This window comes from Sinohyriopsis cumingii, chromosome 3, assembly GCF_028554795.1.
Source record: "Sinohyriopsis cumingii isolate HCF-2022 chromosome 3, ASM2855479v2, whole genome shotgun sequence".
NCBI classification, from domain to species: Eukaryota; Metazoa; Mollusca; class Bivalvia; order Unionida; family Unionidae; genus Sinohyriopsis; species Sinohyriopsis cumingii.
Genome location: NC_142963.1, coordinates 93,096,679 through 93,115,923, shown reverse-complemented (window position 1 = coordinate 93,115,923; position 19,245 = coordinate 93,096,679). Strand labels below are relative to the sequence as shown.

The 19,245-nt window shown below is 34.1% G+C and overlaps 1 protein-coding gene and 1 long non-coding RNA gene across 3 annotated transcripts in view; one reads left to right on the top strand and one right to left on the bottom strand.

The window, feature by feature from the left end:
* Positions 1–19,245, top strand: part of LOC149803290 (uncharacterized) — a 169,908-nt gene that overhangs the window by 22,854 nt on the left and 127,809 nt on the right. The window contains exon 1 of one of the 2 annotated variants that reach the window (XM_089952979.1): positions 8,690–9,000. The exons of the other annotated variant lie outside the window; for it this stretch is intronic. The gene's annotated coding sequence lies outside the window, so the exon portion shown is untranslated. Of the gene's footprint in view, positions 1–8,689; positions 9,001–19,245 lie in introns of those variants that run through there. 2 annotated transcript variants of the gene reach the window in all.
* On the bottom strand, positions 5,235–10,454 carry LOC149803291 (uncharacterized). The gene is made up of 3 exons (XR_016420178.1): positions 10,203–10,454; positions 7,012–7,116; positions 5,235–6,336 (listed from the first exon to the last, which is right to left on the bottom strand). It is a non-coding gene; the product is annotated as an uncharacterized LOC149803291 (long non-coding RNA).

Here is a 19,245-nt window from a genome sequence, read left to right as displayed (position 1 = left end):
GGGGTAGTTGGAATTATCCTTGGCAAACATCATACTAGGACCGGCTGATCTGGTAAAATCATCCGAGTATCTTGCTAGACCTATGATAGTCGTTGCTATATCAACGTTGTTCGTAATTGATTCAATCTCTCTTCCATCAATCATGTAAGTGGCGTTCTTGAATAATGCCATGATACCATTATTGACAAAACCAACACCAAAATCCGCATCGTAGTTGGTACCATCAGCTGCCTTTACAATTTTACCAACAAATTCGATATAAGCCTCAGATGGAAGAAAATATCTTGTTGTATCGTGGACTTGAATTTCCTTCCGATTTCTTGAATCTGGTTCAACTACATCGTACGAGAAATACTGAAAATCTCGCACTGATGTGTCCCTACCTACTGGCTCGTCCATATCAAATACTTCATTTGACACTTGTGCGAACATTTATTATTAATAATATCGTCTAAAACGAAGACCACTGCCTGAAATGAAACTTGTATTTACAAGATTTTTCTTAGCAACATCCTGCGCTGGATTTATATTAGCAACTTCCTGCGCTAGATTTGTTATAGCAGCTTCCTGTGCTAAATCATTTATTTTTTTATTTGCCGCATCATTTATGACTTTACTAACTTCGGGTGGCATTTCTTTGGTGCTAGGTAATTTAACAGGCTGCTTTTTACGTACTAAACTTAATATTTTATTTTTGATAGCGTTGAAGCCTTTACTAGCCAAATTACCGACACCAGAAACAACAGTATTGCCAATTGCTCCTATTGCTTTTAATCCTAGTTGCTTTGCTACTGGGCCAATTTTGGGTACTACTCGAGTAACGAAACTTCCAATGATATCGCCTAATCCATTACCGTGAATATATTTGTATACTGGTAATCGAGAGTTTACTATGCGGACCTGATTAGATCTGCGCTGATGTTTATGAACAATCATATTATTTCAATTGTGTTGATTTAATCGATGAGTTCATCAACAAACTCTTTATAAATATGAGAATCGATGATACCACCGCGGAATAATCGCTGACAAATATCTGATGCTTCGTTGACTATCTCACGGGAGTTATTTCCAGCTCGCTTTCCTCCGATTAATACTTCAAGACGAGATACGTCGTTCACAACACTGTCGGGACAAACTGAATATCCGCTTCCTGTTTTTGGTGGTGGTGGTTCCTCCCCTTCTTTGGGTATTGGTACTTTATGCTTATATTTTTTAAAATGTTTTCTGGGTGGAAATTGTTCTTCCCTTTCTAATCTATTTATTTTTGTCACAAATTTTATATAACCAGGGTCGTATGGGTCAATAGGTTTATTTACAGAAGCAAAATAAATGTCACGAATCCATTCATTTAGTGATGGGTTACGAAATACAAGTGATTTATAATATTGTCTCGGGTCTTTAAAACCAAATCTAGCTATTTGAATTAATTTATCTTTGTCCCTAAATTGCTCAAGAGCTTCGTCAGTGAATAATTCTGTTGGTGTGGGCCGTTTTCTTTCAGTTTTTGGAATTTCCTCTGGTTCTGCTTCAATTTCACTAGGCAAAGATAATAATTCCTGTTCCTGACTAACTTTTTGCCTACTTCTATATTCGTGTATGGCATTTAAAAATTCAGAAAAATCTGGATCATCATATTTAATTGTTCTAACATCTCTGTACACATAAAATATCCATCTTGTCCACTGCGAAAATGTCACGTTATCAGCTTTACCAGGTTTCATAAATTTTTTTCGCTCGTCTTTTTCGAAATTGTCTACAACAAATTCCACAACATCATCCGGTTCCATCGATTTTATTCTTGAGATAGTATCATCGGTAAATCTATTTGCACCTGATCTTAATTCTGCTTGTTCTTTTTTTGTTTGTGCTTGTTCTTCTTCTTCTTTCGCTTGTGCTAGTTTTTGTTCTTGTTTTTCCTTTTCTTGTATCAATTGTTCTAATACTTGTATTTGTTCTTCTTTTTCTTGTTTCATTTGTGCTAGTGCTTGTGCTTGTTCTTTTGCTAATGTTTGTGCTTGTTTTTCTTTTTCTTGTTTCACTTGTGCTAGTGCTTGTGCTTGTTCTTCTGCTAGTGCTTGTGCTTGTTCTTGTGTTCTTTGCAATTCTTCTCGCAACTCTTGTGTTTGTGCCCGTATCTGTATCCTTGTTCGTGCTTGCTGTAATTTATCTTGCAACCTTTGCGTTTGTGCTTGCGCTTGTGCTTGTGCCTGTGCCTGATGTGCTTGTGTTTGTTCTTGATAAATTTGATCAAGTTGACCAGGAACAAATCGAGTGTGTTGCTCGATATCTCTCGTCATGGGAATAAGCCCAATATCTCTAAGTTCCTTATCTTTCTTTTGTTTGCCGTATGCAACTTCTTCGATAATTCCAGTGACTGGATTCAACCACTTTGACGATACTTCACCAATATGATGTTGCTCATCATCGTACTCACGAACTTTTTTCTTAAATAATCGTTTTGTCGGAATAAGTTTCCTTACTGCCGCTAATTCTTCTCGCACTAATCTGGCAGAATGAGGTTCTCCAACTCTACTAACTTTTCGACTCATCTTATTTTCAACGATATTGTTTTATTGCAAGATAAAATTAACATTTGCAACCGAAAATTTGCAATAACAAACAATTTTTACCACCCCCCCCCCCCAAATTTGTTAGATTTTTTTTTATGCCTGAAAATGCAATTTGGGGGGAAATTTTAATGATTATTTTACGCAGGAGGCGTTATTTCTGCAATCTGAGGCTTGTACGGAAAAATGTTCGGTGGAGAACTTAAAATTATCTGAGCCAGGGGGTCTGTACAAGTCCCCTGCTGCTGGTATTAGGTATTAATAGTTAATCAACAGCCACTAGAACAAGCAATTTATTTCCTTTTAGCTTTCAAAACTTCATAAAAAGTTAACAAGTCCTAAAGTTCCATATTTTGTTTTGAATTATTCTCCTAAACATATGGTCGCAAAGTTGAGGTTACCATAATCATCCATAACATCAGTGACCACTACAGTTTAATTAGATGAACTATATGGTGTGAAGACATCTATACAAATGTACCTTTACACGGGTTGTGTCAAACAAACACATCATGCAGAATTCCTGTCTCAAAAGCTTATAAACCATGACAACAAATATACCATTTCTGAAATCCATGTTAGTGGAATCTGCATCAAATGTGGATCAAGTTAGATGTTAAATACTGTTTGCCAGCTTTATAGTCAGACATAAGCTTTATTGTTAGACATAATCTCTTGTGAATTTATATTACCATCTGGAGTATATGACCAGTGATTATAACTTTTATGCAAAATATGCATTCGACACCATTGTTTAACGACTGCATCACAATAACCGATATAAACACCCATGAACATGATTTAATCCATTGTAAAATATTTCTGCACTAAAGTAACACTAATGGCCATTTTAATTTGTAATCCCTGGGATGAATGTTTTTTTTTGTCTAAGTTTATAATACTAGTAAGTGATAATTATTTTGTAGATTTGATTGTCATTTAATAATTAAAGAATGGTGATAATGATAATAACAAAGTTGTCAGAACATTAGGCATAAAGTCATAATGGTGTGATGGTATAATGTATGTATTTGTACCTCATATCTTACTGACGTTAAAACGATATTAGAATTAGATCCAGACATTACCAGTCTCGAGCAGTTCTGGAATGCAATCAGCAGTCTGAACCTATTCACAGGCTTGAACTGATTTCAGCTTCATTAGAGTTGTAATGACATTATCATATTCTAATGGAGACACAAAAAGGACAATTTTTATTCTGAGGAAAATTCATGCCGATTCAAGAGGAAACATGGATTCTGCATTAGTATATAATCTCCTAAGTGTTAAGATAAACAGTGATGATGACTGCCACTCTTAAAATCCATCAGTCATCTAAGAAATGCTCTAAATGCTTGTGATGTTACAGGAAGAGTATGCATGGCAACAGATTACTGTGAAAGGACTGACATGATATGATGTGCATATTTTAATATTAAAAATTGGAAATTTGTTCAGTGGTTGTAATTTATGTCCATTTGAATGCTAAAAGTCAGGTCGATGAAAATACTCCATCTTTTGAGGTAAAAACTCCTGACCACATTTTTGAATGCTCCTGTTATGTCCTGTACTGACCTGACCTGTTTTTTCTATCACATGTATGCACATTATTACTTTTATTTAATGGCTTTGTGGTTACAGTTGGATGTGTATGTGGTGATGAAAGGTTGGAATTGATTTACTTATCTTTTGTTGCTCCAGTGATCATGTATGTTTTTAGTTCTCTTGGCCATACAGCTAAGTAAGTTTGTAGTATGGTCTTTTGTTGTGAATAGTGTGTTATTCGTTACAGCTTCTTTTGTCCAAATGATGCTGATCTAGCATTAAATGTAAAGCCTTTATTACAAGCCAAAAAACCTATCAACAGCTTTTCAAAAACTGCTAAACAGAATTTGACTACCAGTAAGTTTGATAGAAAGCATCCTGACATGAAAGTCTCTCAGGTTTGGCCAAATGATTAAGATCCACCAGTAAAATATGGCTGCTGATACCAAAGAAAGGGAAAAGCCTTCAGTTATATTGTTATGTATATTTGATTTAATTATATCTGATTTAATATATATATATTTATTTCAATTTAATTGTTTGTCAGTTTAAAAAAAAATATTTTTCATTACATGATATTGTAAATTTATTCACTCGAGATGATACCTTTTTTTAGAAAATAGTTTGACCTTGACTTAGTTTATAAACACCAGGTGTTGATCTAAATCCTGACCTTGTTTCAGAATTTGTAGCAACCTTCGTAAACAAGTTCTGTTTTATTTTAAAATGATTGGTTGTTTCCAAGGTCATGTTGGGACTTTGTCTTTAAGATATAAACAATATTTTAAATTCGTTATTTTCTTGGAGTAAAAATGATTGGTTTTTGTCAGGGTCAAACGTGATCTGTAACAAGTACTTGCTTCTATAAACTTCCAGATGATGATCACATGATCCTTGTTTACGTTATAGAAAGCCCATATAACCCATGTTTTGGAGAATTAATCTCAGTAGAAGCTGGGCTGTTAAACTGTTAGTTGTATGTTGTGCTGTTTGGAGTTATTTCAAATTACTTGGATTCATAAGGATTAATTCTGTTATTTGCCTGGAAACTAATTGTGCTCATGTAATATTGTGGAACAAGGACAGTTTGTTAAATAAAAATTTATTCATCTATCAGAAACCGGAGTGATAATTTTTGTTTCTACAAGGAACTGTAGACTTCAACACTTCAGATTGCAGCATACGTCATCGTCTTCCATCTTGGATTCTTCATTGGGATTCGAACATGAAATCTGTAGAACATTATGTTATTTCATTTTTACAGAATTTTTCCATGGAAATAAATTGTTGTATATTTTTCAAAGCTTGTTTTCACTCTTTCTTGTGTTACTGTTTATTTGATCCTAAACAAGTGACATAAGAACATTTAAAAATCTACACAACATAGTTTTAAAGAAAGCATACAAGCATGGACAGCTTTCAAGTTGATAGAAATTAAAATGACTGTTAAAAGATAGCTGAACATGAATCTGAAGTTCACTACAGACTTTGAAACTTGCTTTTCCATAATGAAATCAAACCAACAAACAAACAATAAATCCAAGCAAAACCCACACATATGATATTCAGATCCTATCATACAGCAAGTAATCACACTTTGCAATTCACATTTATGAAATAAAACCAACATTACTTCCACAAGAAAACTCAAGCGTGTCCTAAAATATAACTTTAGATATGAAGCAAAAGAATCTACTATTTTACTCTCAGTTATATGGTGGTTGTGGTTGTCATTATCAAGACTAACCATGATATTATTGCATAGATTGAGTATATAAAATAAAATATGAAATTTATTGATGGAATAAATGGAGATCATAGCAGATATATAGAACAACACAAGGCCTCATATACAGATTATAACAGTTTTGATCAACTGTGTGAACAAAATGAAATTGAACATGACACTTGCAGGAGATGTTTCTGTTAGCAAATAATTAACAAAACTTTGTTACAAAATGCAATTAGCTGTTCTGTTTATACCAATATGATAAATTTCATCATAAAATCGAGTGAGCAATCAAACTCATTTGTTCAGCATGACTGCATAACCTGATTGCTTGTCAGTTAACTCCAGATTCAACATTGTTGACAGGTTAGAGTTGACATATTCCTTTTCCTTTTCTTTCTGTCTTCATCCAGTCTTTCAGGGTCATCAGCTGTAGTATTGGTTGACTCCTCTCTTTGCCCACTATATCGATCCAATGATGGACTTATTTCCCTTTTAAGTAAATAAGTAGGCAACCTAAATATTTGCCAGGTTTTTGCTTCAGGGATCAAACATTATTCTCTCTCTTGTTAAGTCAGATATCATCATAAATCCAACAGAAACTAAGGCTAATATGGCTCAGTTTCAACCAGACAGCAGATACATAAACCCAAGTACAAGAAGATTAATTTACATGTATCACCCAAATTGGCTTTTAACATCCCTAACTGAAATAGAATGTCATCTAGACCTTGTAATGAACCATTATGTCCTGCTGTGGACTATAAGTCACTAACTGGACTAAATGTGGACTGGGGGGGGCTTGATTTCAGTTAAAAGAATTCACATCTTACTTACACAATTGAATTAACAAAATTCGCTTCATGTCTTAACTACAGTATTTACTAACAATTCATTGGCATAACATTTCCAGACATAGTAATATCCATTCTTAGCCCACAAGATCCACATTTAATATAATCAAAAAAATTCAACAATTATCTCAAGATTCAAAAAAATAATGTATGAAATTCTTATAATAAATGAGTCATATAACATTCAAGACTAATAAATGCAAACAGTTACCTTCTGAACTCTATCAGAGAAAAGTTGATGTATGAATTAAAAACAAACAAATAATTGTAAAGTCATATCAAAGAAGCAATTGCATGAGATTGAAATAAATACCTTGAGCTTTCAAGAGTCAATCACATCCATCATTGCAGATCCGTCTCCATCTTTAGTTCTGCATCTCAAATACTTCCAGATTCCTGTTCCTTGGACTTTTATTTACTGAGAAGAAAAAATACTTGCTATTCTTTCTTAGAGCTAAGATTTCACCTTCTTGCAAAACTTAGACTTGTGATGGATAAAGTGAATTTCATCTGGGAAATACCCCCCCCCACTTCCCTTTTGTTTATATTACTAATTAAATTGTTATATTCTGCATACAAGGTGTTGTGTTGTTCCATTCTAAATCTCTGCTTGGGTCTCTAATTATTCCACCCTTTAATTTCTTATTTTATTTTATTATTTACTCAACATGGGCAATAACACTATGATCAAGTCATCCTCTTGACACCAATAAATAAACCACCATGTAACAGTTTCACTGGTTATACTGACTATTTCAAAATGATTGTATATTAAAAGAACATTTACTTCCCTTTATTTTGGTGCTTGATTGATGGGTGTATTTTCATTTATAGAATATACAGCATGGCCTTGCTTCAGATGTGCACCTATCCAAAAACTGCTACCTCTGCTTGTTCCTGGATTTCAGATATAAATGGTAAAAACATGAGCCAATAACTTTTTAACATTTTATATATTTGGTAATTCATTCATTGCAATATCCGAAACAGGATTTTTGTCTAGTCTGGCAAGATTCATTTTCCCTCTTTTTACAACTCCTGAAGTTGTGTATTTTAGACTAATTCAGGCTGATTTTTTTTGAGCACATGGAAGAAGTTCCTTTGGTCATTTCTGTGTTAGATGATGTACAGTTTCCATAAGCACAATATCCAATGAAATTTCAGCCACAGTAGATGAAAGTAAAACAGATGTATGCCAACATTCACTGCATTGTGCATGTTGTAAATGCAAACAACTTCACTTTTAAGTTCGTAATATCTGTAGAGTGTGCACTGAAACTCTTGGAAATGGAAATTGAAATGTGTGTCAGACAGGCACTTCAAATATTGATAATTCATACTCTTCAGATGATTATTCCTTTTAGGAGAGTGATGCTGAATTGATAAAAACAAGTGCCTTGATTTAGACCTATTTGTATTGAATAGAACAAGACACTAGTTAGATGCATTTGTTTGATGCTTCTTAGAATTTATTGAAATTGAACTTGTAGGCAGTGATTCCTTTATAAACAAGGGTGCTAAAAATGCCAGCTAGTCTTGTATTCAACAACAAATATCTTTCAATGTCTTGTAAAAAATATTGTAATCCAGCTGCTTTATTAAAATAAAATTAAACAATTAGTTAGATTTGCTAACTGAATAAAATATTTACTAAATGAAGAATTGATAATGAACAATATAAGCATTTTTGTCTTTCTTTAACATTGTAAAGAAGATCAGTGCACCAATTCTTACACCTTTCACAAGTCCCTATCTTCAATCTTACACCTTTCACAAGTCCCTATCTTCAAACATAAATAATATATGTGTGCTAGGGTTTTGTTTCTTTCCCCCTTGATTAATTTTTAGTATCAATATGTAGTCTTGTGTCGGTACAGTTCTGATGACAATATGTGCAGACAGGCGTGTAATATATTCATAACTCAGTAACCACTGGCTTACCTACTCGAGAAGGTATTTACATGTGAGGATCATTTGTTAGGCCGCTATAGTTATAAGGTACATTCACCTGTGTATTAGAAAGGCTAGGACAGAGGGTGCTTCATTATGTTTTCCCATGTAATTATGTGCCTGCATTAGAATCTGCAGCTTGGGAAAATGCATGGCTTATATTTCCTTTAAGTAACAGTATCTGTGAATATTCTAAATTCTCAATCAGGCCTGTACTATTACTGTTGTAGTGCATGTAAACTATACAAGATTTACTTTTATAAACACTGTAATGTATTCAAAGCCACAGTTTGTGTGGAGTAGCAGTTGACCCATGTGTTTGTGTACATGGGGATACAAAGCGCTGATAAATGTAAGTATGAATTTGTTGGTAGTGAAAAGAATGGATCATGCAGAAATGCTCTCTCTGCATGGATTAAAGGTAGTGGTTATTAGTGGCCACAGATTTTGCAGCACAAAGTGGCTTTGCTCTATTTTACACAGCTTTAAATTCATTGGCTGACTGTCTGAATGTTTATGTGGATTCAGGGTACATATTGATCGGTTTAAAATACAAGGAATTTAGTAATATGAATCTTGAGAATATCAGTGATGGGGCAGGTAGGTAATTGTATCCTCACAACTTTTCATGGTGTGATTAGCATATACATGCTAAATCACCAGTAGTCAGATAAATTGGTATCAAACCAGGATAATGCATTAGGGGCTGATTTATTAGACTAAATCTATGGCTGTCAGTTGACTGCTACAATTTGCCCTTGAGACATATTTTGCTCTCATTTCTTCGCCATGATATAGATGCAGTAAAACCTCTCTTGTGAGTCCACTGCTAGAACCACCCATCTTGAAAGACCATGTTCTCCTTGCACATATTGGTTATCACAGGAGTCTCATGTTTTATCAATAAAGTATGGCAAAATCGGATGACAACATGAAATCACTTTATCGGTAATATAAATGAATATGTTTATTTATATTACCAATAAGGTGATTTCATGTTGTCAGAGATTTCGCCGTACTTTATTGATAAAATGTCAGACTCCTGTGGTTATATAGTTTTATGACTAGTCCTACAATGTCAGACATAGCACATGTTAGTTTTGTTTAAGACACCCAAAACATAAATATCAGCATCAAGGTCTTACTTGTAGGACTAGTGTTATGACCAGTTGTGAGAGACTATTTGTCTTTAGATACCATTGTTTTTGGCAGAAGGGGTGGTCTTTCATGACAGGTTCTATTGTACTGCCATATTAAGTGTTGAAAGTGACATTAGAAACCAACCAACAACAGCATGTGTTTAGTAGATACATGTATGGTAGTAATTAAATTGATACTACAGTATGTAGGTGGGTGGAAAACCCCTAATCTAGCAGCCTCTGTGGAAAAACCCAAATCTAGCAGCCTGTTACAAATTGAACATTTTCCCACATATGCAGGACTTTCTACGTGTTTATTAATATAAAGGAACAAACCTGATATTAAAATGCCTGCCATAAGTAGAGCCAATTATGTTCATCTGTCCATCCATTTGGAAAATTAAATGATACTTACCAAGTTGAAGTTTGATGTGTTACGACTCTTGTCTTCCACTAATTAACAGAAAGAAGCCAGCTCAGTGTATGCCATAAATCCTAAACAAAACAAAAACAATCTCATGTCATCATACTCAACCCATAGCCTATCCCATCCCCGTTGATCCTGTTGAGTATGAATTTGTTTATTTTTTTCATAATTTCTGTCTTGTTTGGACCTGAGTTTCTGAAGCCCTGCAGTGCAACATGTAGCACACAAATTCCCTGTTGTTGACTCTTGCCTTCTGCCAGTAAATACTTACTTAAACAAATTTATAGACTCTAAAACATATGGTAATTCGATACTATTGATGTTTAGTTTTAGTTATGGTATAGAACAAAGGTTTGAATGATGATGATCAAGCTTGGACTGGTAGTCAGCATATTGCATGCTAGATTTGCATATTTCCAGTGATATTTACAACGCCAGTTCCTCAATATCACTCAACTTCATCTGGCATTGGTGCACTTTTATGACTCTTTTTCAGATGTTGTAAGGATTGAAAAGAACATTTTCTTCAATTTATTGGAACAAATAAGAAATATTAAAGGTTTGATGGGCTGGTACTGCTTACATATGACTGGTCTGTGGCTTAAAAAAACAAACAGCCCTGGACCTTGGACCACAATAAGTTTAAGGCCTTGCCATAGGAATCACAGGAAATGACATTGGTCATGTGGCTGGTCAGTCTTTAAAGAGGTCACATGATACAAGATGAGAGACAGGGAGGGTGGTTGAGTATGTAATCCATAAGGATTTTCAGGTTAAGTGAAATTATCATTAAACTTAAGTGATAGGTATTCTTTAATTTTTCAGTTTCGTTGAACCCTTACCTTTAGGGACCCCACAAAATGTTAGAGTGTATCCTGTGACAGAAGCATAGTAGGATAAAAGGTGAATCACTGTGTTTAAGTCATTAAAATTTATTATGTGAATTCAACTGAAAATTATATATGACCAAAAGGATTGTAGGATGAGAAAAAGTTAAAGATATGTAAGGTTGAATATTAGGTTTCTAACTTGCAACAAGTTGTGAGGAAGTCAATGACAGATCTGGGTAACTGGGTCATATTCTTAAATGCTGGGTCAGCATCATCACAAATCTGAGGAGATGGGTCATATTCTTAAATGTTGGGTCAGCATCATGTAGTATTGTATGGTCTTTGTAGCCTATCCTCCATTTAGTAAGGGTTAGCCAGTCATATTCTGTAGGTAAGGGGATTGGGTGATGGTATGTGATATAGTATATATGTGTGTATGTGATTTTGATTTTTAACGTAGCTTTTACACTTTTTCAGTCATATCGATATGATGTCTGCAGTGTGGCAGTTTATAGTGATGTCTAGCACTGGGGCACCATGCCGCAGACATGTAGCATGATGTCCCACCAAGTCACATATTTCTGACACCATGTTGACCTGCAACCACCTGCATCCGAGGTGGATGAATTGAGAGAGTTAGGGGCTGTCCATTTACTATGTACACATGGAGGGGTGGGGGTGGGGTTAACCCAAATGCATACGCTTCCTTATGGGTTGGGGGAGAACTGATAATGTTCGTACGCACAGGAAATGGGTGATGAAACCTCAATAATTTGTCTAATATGTAACCTGTTCGACTGGGTTCAGTCAGCGTTTGAGTTTTAGCAGACGTTAGACAATTTTTTTAAAGTTACACAGCTTATTTCTTTGATGCAGCCAGATATTCAACATCAGTGGACTATCTGTTTTATTATATATGTTAATGTTATTAATCCCTTGATCATTTCTGTGTGGATGAAATAATGGCCGTTCTATAGAATTTGGGGTGGTGCATAAAGCATACTTATGCAGGTGGGTGGGTGTAAAAAAAAGTATGCATGTGTACAGGGAGAGGGGAGGGGTCAAGCTTTGCCAGATTTTTGTTTATGTTGCTAAATGGATGGCCCCTAGGTACATATACGTAATAGAGAGAGGAAGGATGGGAGCGGCGGATAAGAGAACTTGTTGATCTACAGTGACATATCTGAAAACCATGTAGCTATTTTGAGTGTGTTGATTATATCCAAGTGCAGTATAAAATATCAGGTTTTTTTTCTTCAGTGGATTCATTAAGGTGAGTTCCTGTAGAAGAAGATAATCTCACATGTTGTCAGCAGTATGCATAACTAATCTGTCACAAAAGTCAGTTTAGTGTGATCCTGCTATAACACGCTGATTGAGGTCCATAGTACCAGACTGTGTTAAAACAATCAAGTCATTTAACTGAAGAAAATAATAAATGATGCACTTACTGTAAAAGTGATGGGATATGGGGTGGGGGTGTAATAATAGCAGGTGCAAATATACATGCTTTTAATTAAAAGAAGATAAACTAGTCTGAAATATGCTTGTATATCGACAACTTATATTTGTGTAGTACAGTCCTCAATCCGTTAAGTACTGTTCATGCATATGAAAAATCCATGAATTTGAATATTGATCACATATTATAAAATTATGTATCGGTCACATCCCATTAGAAAATGCAAATAATATATATCAAAGAAATGGTAGTCCTCATTTGATCTACCTATATCTGAAACTTTAAAAGATCAGTATGTAAATACCAATATGTATTTAATCAGCATACTTGGTGAAAGCATTTGATGGAAATATTATTGTAAAATTTTTCACTGACGTGGTTGTGTTATATTCTGAAAATGTCAACCTGAAGCCACAAGTGGTTTTCCCGGGTTCTTCCTCCACCATTAATACTGGCCGCCTTGTATAGCCTATAGTGTGCTGAAAAATGGCATTGATATATCACAATGATATAATCCAAAATGTTTCCACATCACTTTGCAATAATCCATAGTACATTGTGACCCTGCTATAGCGAGTTTCACGGTTGCAACAGAATTACTGATCATAGCACCTAAAATTACCTCCCTTAGCTCCCATGCGCATGCCAACAAAAACTTTCCAGTTCCGGATAGTTCACCGTTCTACACTTGGTTAGCGAAACATAGTCAACAAAGGAAGGTATCTTAGCTGTACTACAGATCATTATGGTGAAACCAATGAATCAATTATATATGCCAAACATCTTTTGTTCATACTAGGAGAATAACTATAGACATTAAATCAGATAATTAGATTCAGTGTCCATACTAACATTATATCAGATAATTAAATAATATTTACTTTCCATACTTAAATGATATCAAATAATTAAATTAAATACACTGTCCAGACATGATAATATAAATTCATCATCCATAATTACAGATACATTTGTAGGAACATTTCACTCTGCTCCCCGATTTTAAACATTTATTGCACATTTTTGGTTATATAACTTTAATGAAAACAATCTCAGCAATTTGCATTTTTCATATGTTGATATATCCTTCTTTCTCAGTTATTTTCGCAAGGCTAATAGTTCGTTTATAACACGTGTTAAGAAAGTTATAACCCAAGTTCAATAAGAAAATTATACGAATGCGATGCGTCAGATGATTTGTAATGCTGAATATTTTAAACCAGAAATTTTTTTAAAAAAAAAAAAAAATGGAACACAGTATTTTAATGTATTCAGAGGAACTTAACAAAGCAATGATTACATTAGTTATCATAATGATAAATGAGTGTAATTAATGCAGACGGAATATTTATTCATATTTGGGTGTAATTATCGTACAATATTCAGATTAAATAACATGCCCAATGACGTTTTTTTGTTGTTTCATTTTCTTTTTGACTTTTGAAACATCAAATAATGGATGATACATGCAGTAACTTTCAGCATGATTTTTCTTTGCATATACTGACACAAAAACTCTCAAATTTGCTGGGGTCTTTACAAAACATTTCTGATTGCCACCAGCAAATTCATATAGAACAGCCTTCTTAAAATTAGTTTAATTCTGTTTAACTTCCCTTGCATCAAATATGTAAGTTTTAAAGATCCAGTTATTTCACAGATTCCGTCATATTACTTTGGTTCGCCTTTTAAATCAATATTGATCCATGTGACTGGATGTAAAATTGCAAACAGTATGATTTAAAAAAGAGACTGCTTGTAAGAACATACTCTACAAGTCAATAATAAATGGATACTCACAAATATTCATATTTGTTGTCTTTATCTGTCAGTCACTCTTTCTAACTAAGCATCATGTTATACTCTTTTTTAACCAGAAGTATGTTTATGTAATATACGTATGCGAACACACATTCATTTGAGGATATACATACCCATGCACCAGATGAAAGAAGACAGACATACAGACAGGCAGACAGATAGGTGAGCACCACAAATGTCCTATACATGCATAGTGTGTCTAACATCATTATTTCTCCAAATTGTATACTCTAAAATTTGCAATCGTTCAAGGAAATAAAATTAAAATAATCATCAAGGAGACTCGTACGTGTGCCTGTCTGTTCAAGCGTGGTTGACATTTGTGCATTTTGAAAAAACTCAAGTTATTTCATGAAAAATATAATGAACATTAATAGAAAAGCAAGAGTCTAAATCAATAATATAAAAAAACTTAAGAAGTTATCATTTTTTTCTCGTCGTTCAACCTCCATTAACTGCTGTGATTGAATCTGTACAAAATAAACATATTTTCATTATTCTTCAAGCGAAATAAATTGCAAGAACTTTTTACGCAGCAACACACTTTCGCACAATCAAATAATACAAACTAGAGCATAAGGTAGTAATGGAAAGATAATGAAATTCTGAAATGGGCAGATAATATTTATTTAAAAGCTGGGAACAGCGCAAGTTAGTGAAAAAAATAAAAGATGTAAAAAATTTGATCAAATATTGATAAAATTTTTTTTTAAATAGTGATATATCGATCCTGCTTGTATAATGTGAGCGGTCTGTCACATTTTATTGATCTACATCTGCCATCTTAATTGATGAACTATCCGGAAGTGAGTTACACCGATATGCCCTCTGGTGTTTTCAAGGGGAGATATTAACCGTGAAACCCCCTATAACACGGTAGTTGGGAGCCATATAACCCGACTGCATTATAAACTGAACTGTGTTATAAGCAACCAAATCAGTTCACTGAAGAAAATTATGCAGGTACCAAAAGAAATTGCGGGGAGGGTGTGTAGGTAATAAATGCAGGCGGTAAAATATGTGCTTCATCAGCACAGTTACCATTTTAATTTGATGCGTATTAAATGAGAAATACATCTGTAGTGAAAACAGAGAAGACATATATAATAGTTTATTTTAGAGAACCACGAATTGGTACATATACTTGAATACTGTTAATATATATATGTCTAATGTATAGCATGAATAGTATCAACACCATGTACTCACCCACGAACCTCATCATATACATTGAATCCACAATGCAAGTGATTCCATTGAAAATATGCACACACACAGCTTTAAAATATTCAGTAATTTTGGCACAGGTCATATTGGTCTTAATTCAGGGGAAAAATATAGCACAATCACGTAACAAATGACGAAGCACATTTACTTTTCAGTACGTTCCAAGTAGGTGAAAGTTAGTTTCCGTTTTAAGCCGCCGTTGGTAGCGTTCGTAAGCACAAACTTTTTCCCTACCAAAAGAAAACTTTCACGGCACAGTTAACGTGTTCAGTCACGTTGGAAAATGCAAAAATCCATCAGATTCCATCACTTTCATTTAAGTTTGGTACTGACTTCCTTTGATGAAAAGTTCTTTGTATTTATTGAAAGATTGTAATCGGCTTTCTTTGATGAAGGTTGCATGCGTTATTGAAGTCACCGCTAAAGGACAGCTTTGGAGAACCAAACAAATTCCCATTTCTTATTGCGGTGGCAATATCAAATAATTGTACTGCATGATTGAGACCGATTTTTTTTCTTCCAGTTGCTGAGTACATTTTCATAACAATCATTGCTTCAAAGGTAATCTGTTTCCTTTGAAATTTCAGCAAACTATTTTATCTGGGTACATTTTTAAAAAGGAATTGGCTGTCGTTTGGACTATTCTAGTGACTGTCCCTCCATGCCTATTGAATAAACCAATAAGTAAAATTTATTTTTTATTTTTTAAATATTTTTTTACATTTGTGGTAGCAGTGTGATGCTGCCTTTCACGCATGCGTCTGAAAATTAACAAAGGGTCAACGGATGATATATACGATGGTGTTCTGGTTTGATGACAGGGATTATTACAGAAAAGGTGAGTGTCATGAAGGATTAAATTCTGAGGGAAAAGAAGAGGAATTTTACTTACCATCCACATACAAATGTCAGTCTTTGTAAATATATTAATTACTAGCGAGTGGCCGAAAATCCAATGAAAGATATATTATGAGATAATACTTTGTCCGGTTGATCTCCGTTACCAAAAATGTCAACAACATAAAAGCAAATATTTCACAACATACAGTACTCATACTAGATGTCATGATAAGCGGATTATAATATAACAAAGTACTGTTTAGATGGTTTGTCAATATGGACAAAGAATTTGTTTATGTAACAATATATAAATATCAGTGCATTTTATATCTAGTTTGCGGCTTTCTCTCATGGGGCCTCAGAATTTCTGCACTCGAAACCAATGGTTGTATATAAAAGTATAAATGGCCAACAGCGTCGCCAATATAAAAAAAATTGCTACATGGTATGTTTTACCACCAATAAGGAAAAACAATTCAAATTTGCGACATTGGCAAAGACCTACGCGATCCCAGAATAAACTTTTTATGCGTTATTTTTCGTACTTTTATGAAGAGAAAAATACTTTTTTGTGTATGAGAAAAATACATTAAAAATTTCAGGAGCTACGCCACGATCGTCTTTTGTTTTGCACATATGCTCTATTCCCCAAAATGTTAATAATGTTTTTTATTGTTTTTTTTCTTCGAACTTTTAAGAAAGAATTTTTTTTTGTACAAGAAAAATTTCGATAGCCACACCACGACCGCGTTATATCCGAATTCGTATAGCGGGTCACACTGTAGTTATTTAATTTGAAAGCATTATTGAGCTCTTTGTGAATAATTTAAATAAATAAATAAATCCTCTTAAATTAAAATTGAACACAACTGAAGTTAAAGATAGGAATTAAGAATTTATGTTGACTTCTCCCTCATTCAGAAATATAAGACACAATATGAGGACCAAGTTAGGGGTCATGACATCAAACTAGAAACATAATTCATTTTTGAATTTTCTAACTTTAGAATCAAGTTGCTAATCCACAACTATAGACAAAAATTAGCAGTGTAATATGTTGTTTATCAAAAAACGATATTAGGTAGGCCCAAACTCCTACCTTCATTTCTTTTAAGTGTCTACAGTCTCTGTGAATCAGTATTGGCCTGTGTCACTGAGCTACAGATTGTTGTTGTGTGGCAACCTTCCTGCACTTGAAACTTCTGTAAGCTGCTTGGCCAAATTGATTTTGAAAATATGTTTGAATTGCTTCCTTCTATCCTGACTCTCAGGATGACTCTCCACCATTGTTATTAAGGCATTGATTATGCATGTTAACAGTGAAGTGAAACATATCACCACCATTTCTTTGATGCTCGTCCAACCACATATTTGGCTCTTGAGTTAGTCGCATATGTCAACCCCATATTAGTATTCTTCTTAGTTTGCCCATGGATGGTTGACCAGTTGCACTGTTCCATCTTTCTGTTGCAGGTTGGTAATATCAGTGATGATTGGGTCTGCTGTTGTGAATAGAACTATGACTGGTTTCTTGTCTGATTAAATGGTCTCTCTGCTCCTTGTATGGTGGATTTTTAAATTCCTCTGGGAATACTTTACAGTATTTTCTCATTGTGCTGCTAGCATGTATACAATGTTTCAATAAACTTCATACCATCTGAAAAAGTTGTCAAACTATATATGGACAACTCTTGAGCCAAGACCCTTCATGCTGTGATCTGTATCTTGTAAAAACGAAACTGGTAACAGAAAACAGATAAACTATCACAGCACAACCATAATACTTTCAGGCCCCACTTGATTGGCTTCGATGGAAGAGACTGCTTGGCCTCAAGACATTCCTTGAAGGCAATCATACCTGTAAAGTGTATTATCTTCTTGATAGATCATTTAACGAATTTTTGTGTGAAATTTTAATCGAAACTTTAAACATGATCATTGAATGAAAAGTTAAGTTATTTATTATTATGAAAAGATATGCAAAAAATTTCAGATTTTAGTGAGTTTGAAGTTTAGTTTTATATGTGGAGACATGATATATTGGAGTTGCATGGTGATGGGTATCTATAATGTGTTTGTGTGTATATGATATGCACACATTAGTGATTCATATTGGATGTAGTATGCAATCACTAATATAAACATTTTGTGCATGTTTTGTTTGTACTTTAAAAATGATCATGTTTATTATAAAGATGAAAGACAAAAAAATATATATGCATGCAAGTACGTATGTGTAGTTCTTCCTTGTATGGTCTATATATGTGAGTGTGTCTGCTTTGCAATTTATTTTTTGAAAGAAATACATTATTTGTAATAAATGTAGAAATATATAACAACCTTCATCAGTAGTTTAATAATGGCAAAACTTGTGTGTGTTCTGAATGTTGGCCAGAACTCCATCCAGTACTGGATGTATTTTGTGAAGCTTGTCATGGTTAAGGTAGTCTGCGGGAAAATCGGTGTTGTCATTGTTTAGGTGTAGGTACCGGAGGAAGTTTTTCAAACCTTCTGCATTGCATTACAACTTTGATTCCTTCGTTGAAGAGAAACTTGTCATTTGACCAATAAAATCTATAGTCTGGAGCCTGAATTATCCCCATAAAGATCAACATACTTAGAAAGGCAGACATCTAAGGCACACTGGTGTCTGTCCTGTTTGGATGACTAGTTTCGTGATCCTTTGGTTGTTCAGCTGCAAATTTATATTTGTTTCAGTTATGATCTTTTCATAAGTCCAAATTCAAAATATACATATAAATGTCTAGTGTTGGTGCTGTTAACTGCAAATTATGCAATATAGTCATGATTACATGATTTTGCAATTACATTCTTAAGTTACTAAATGTAA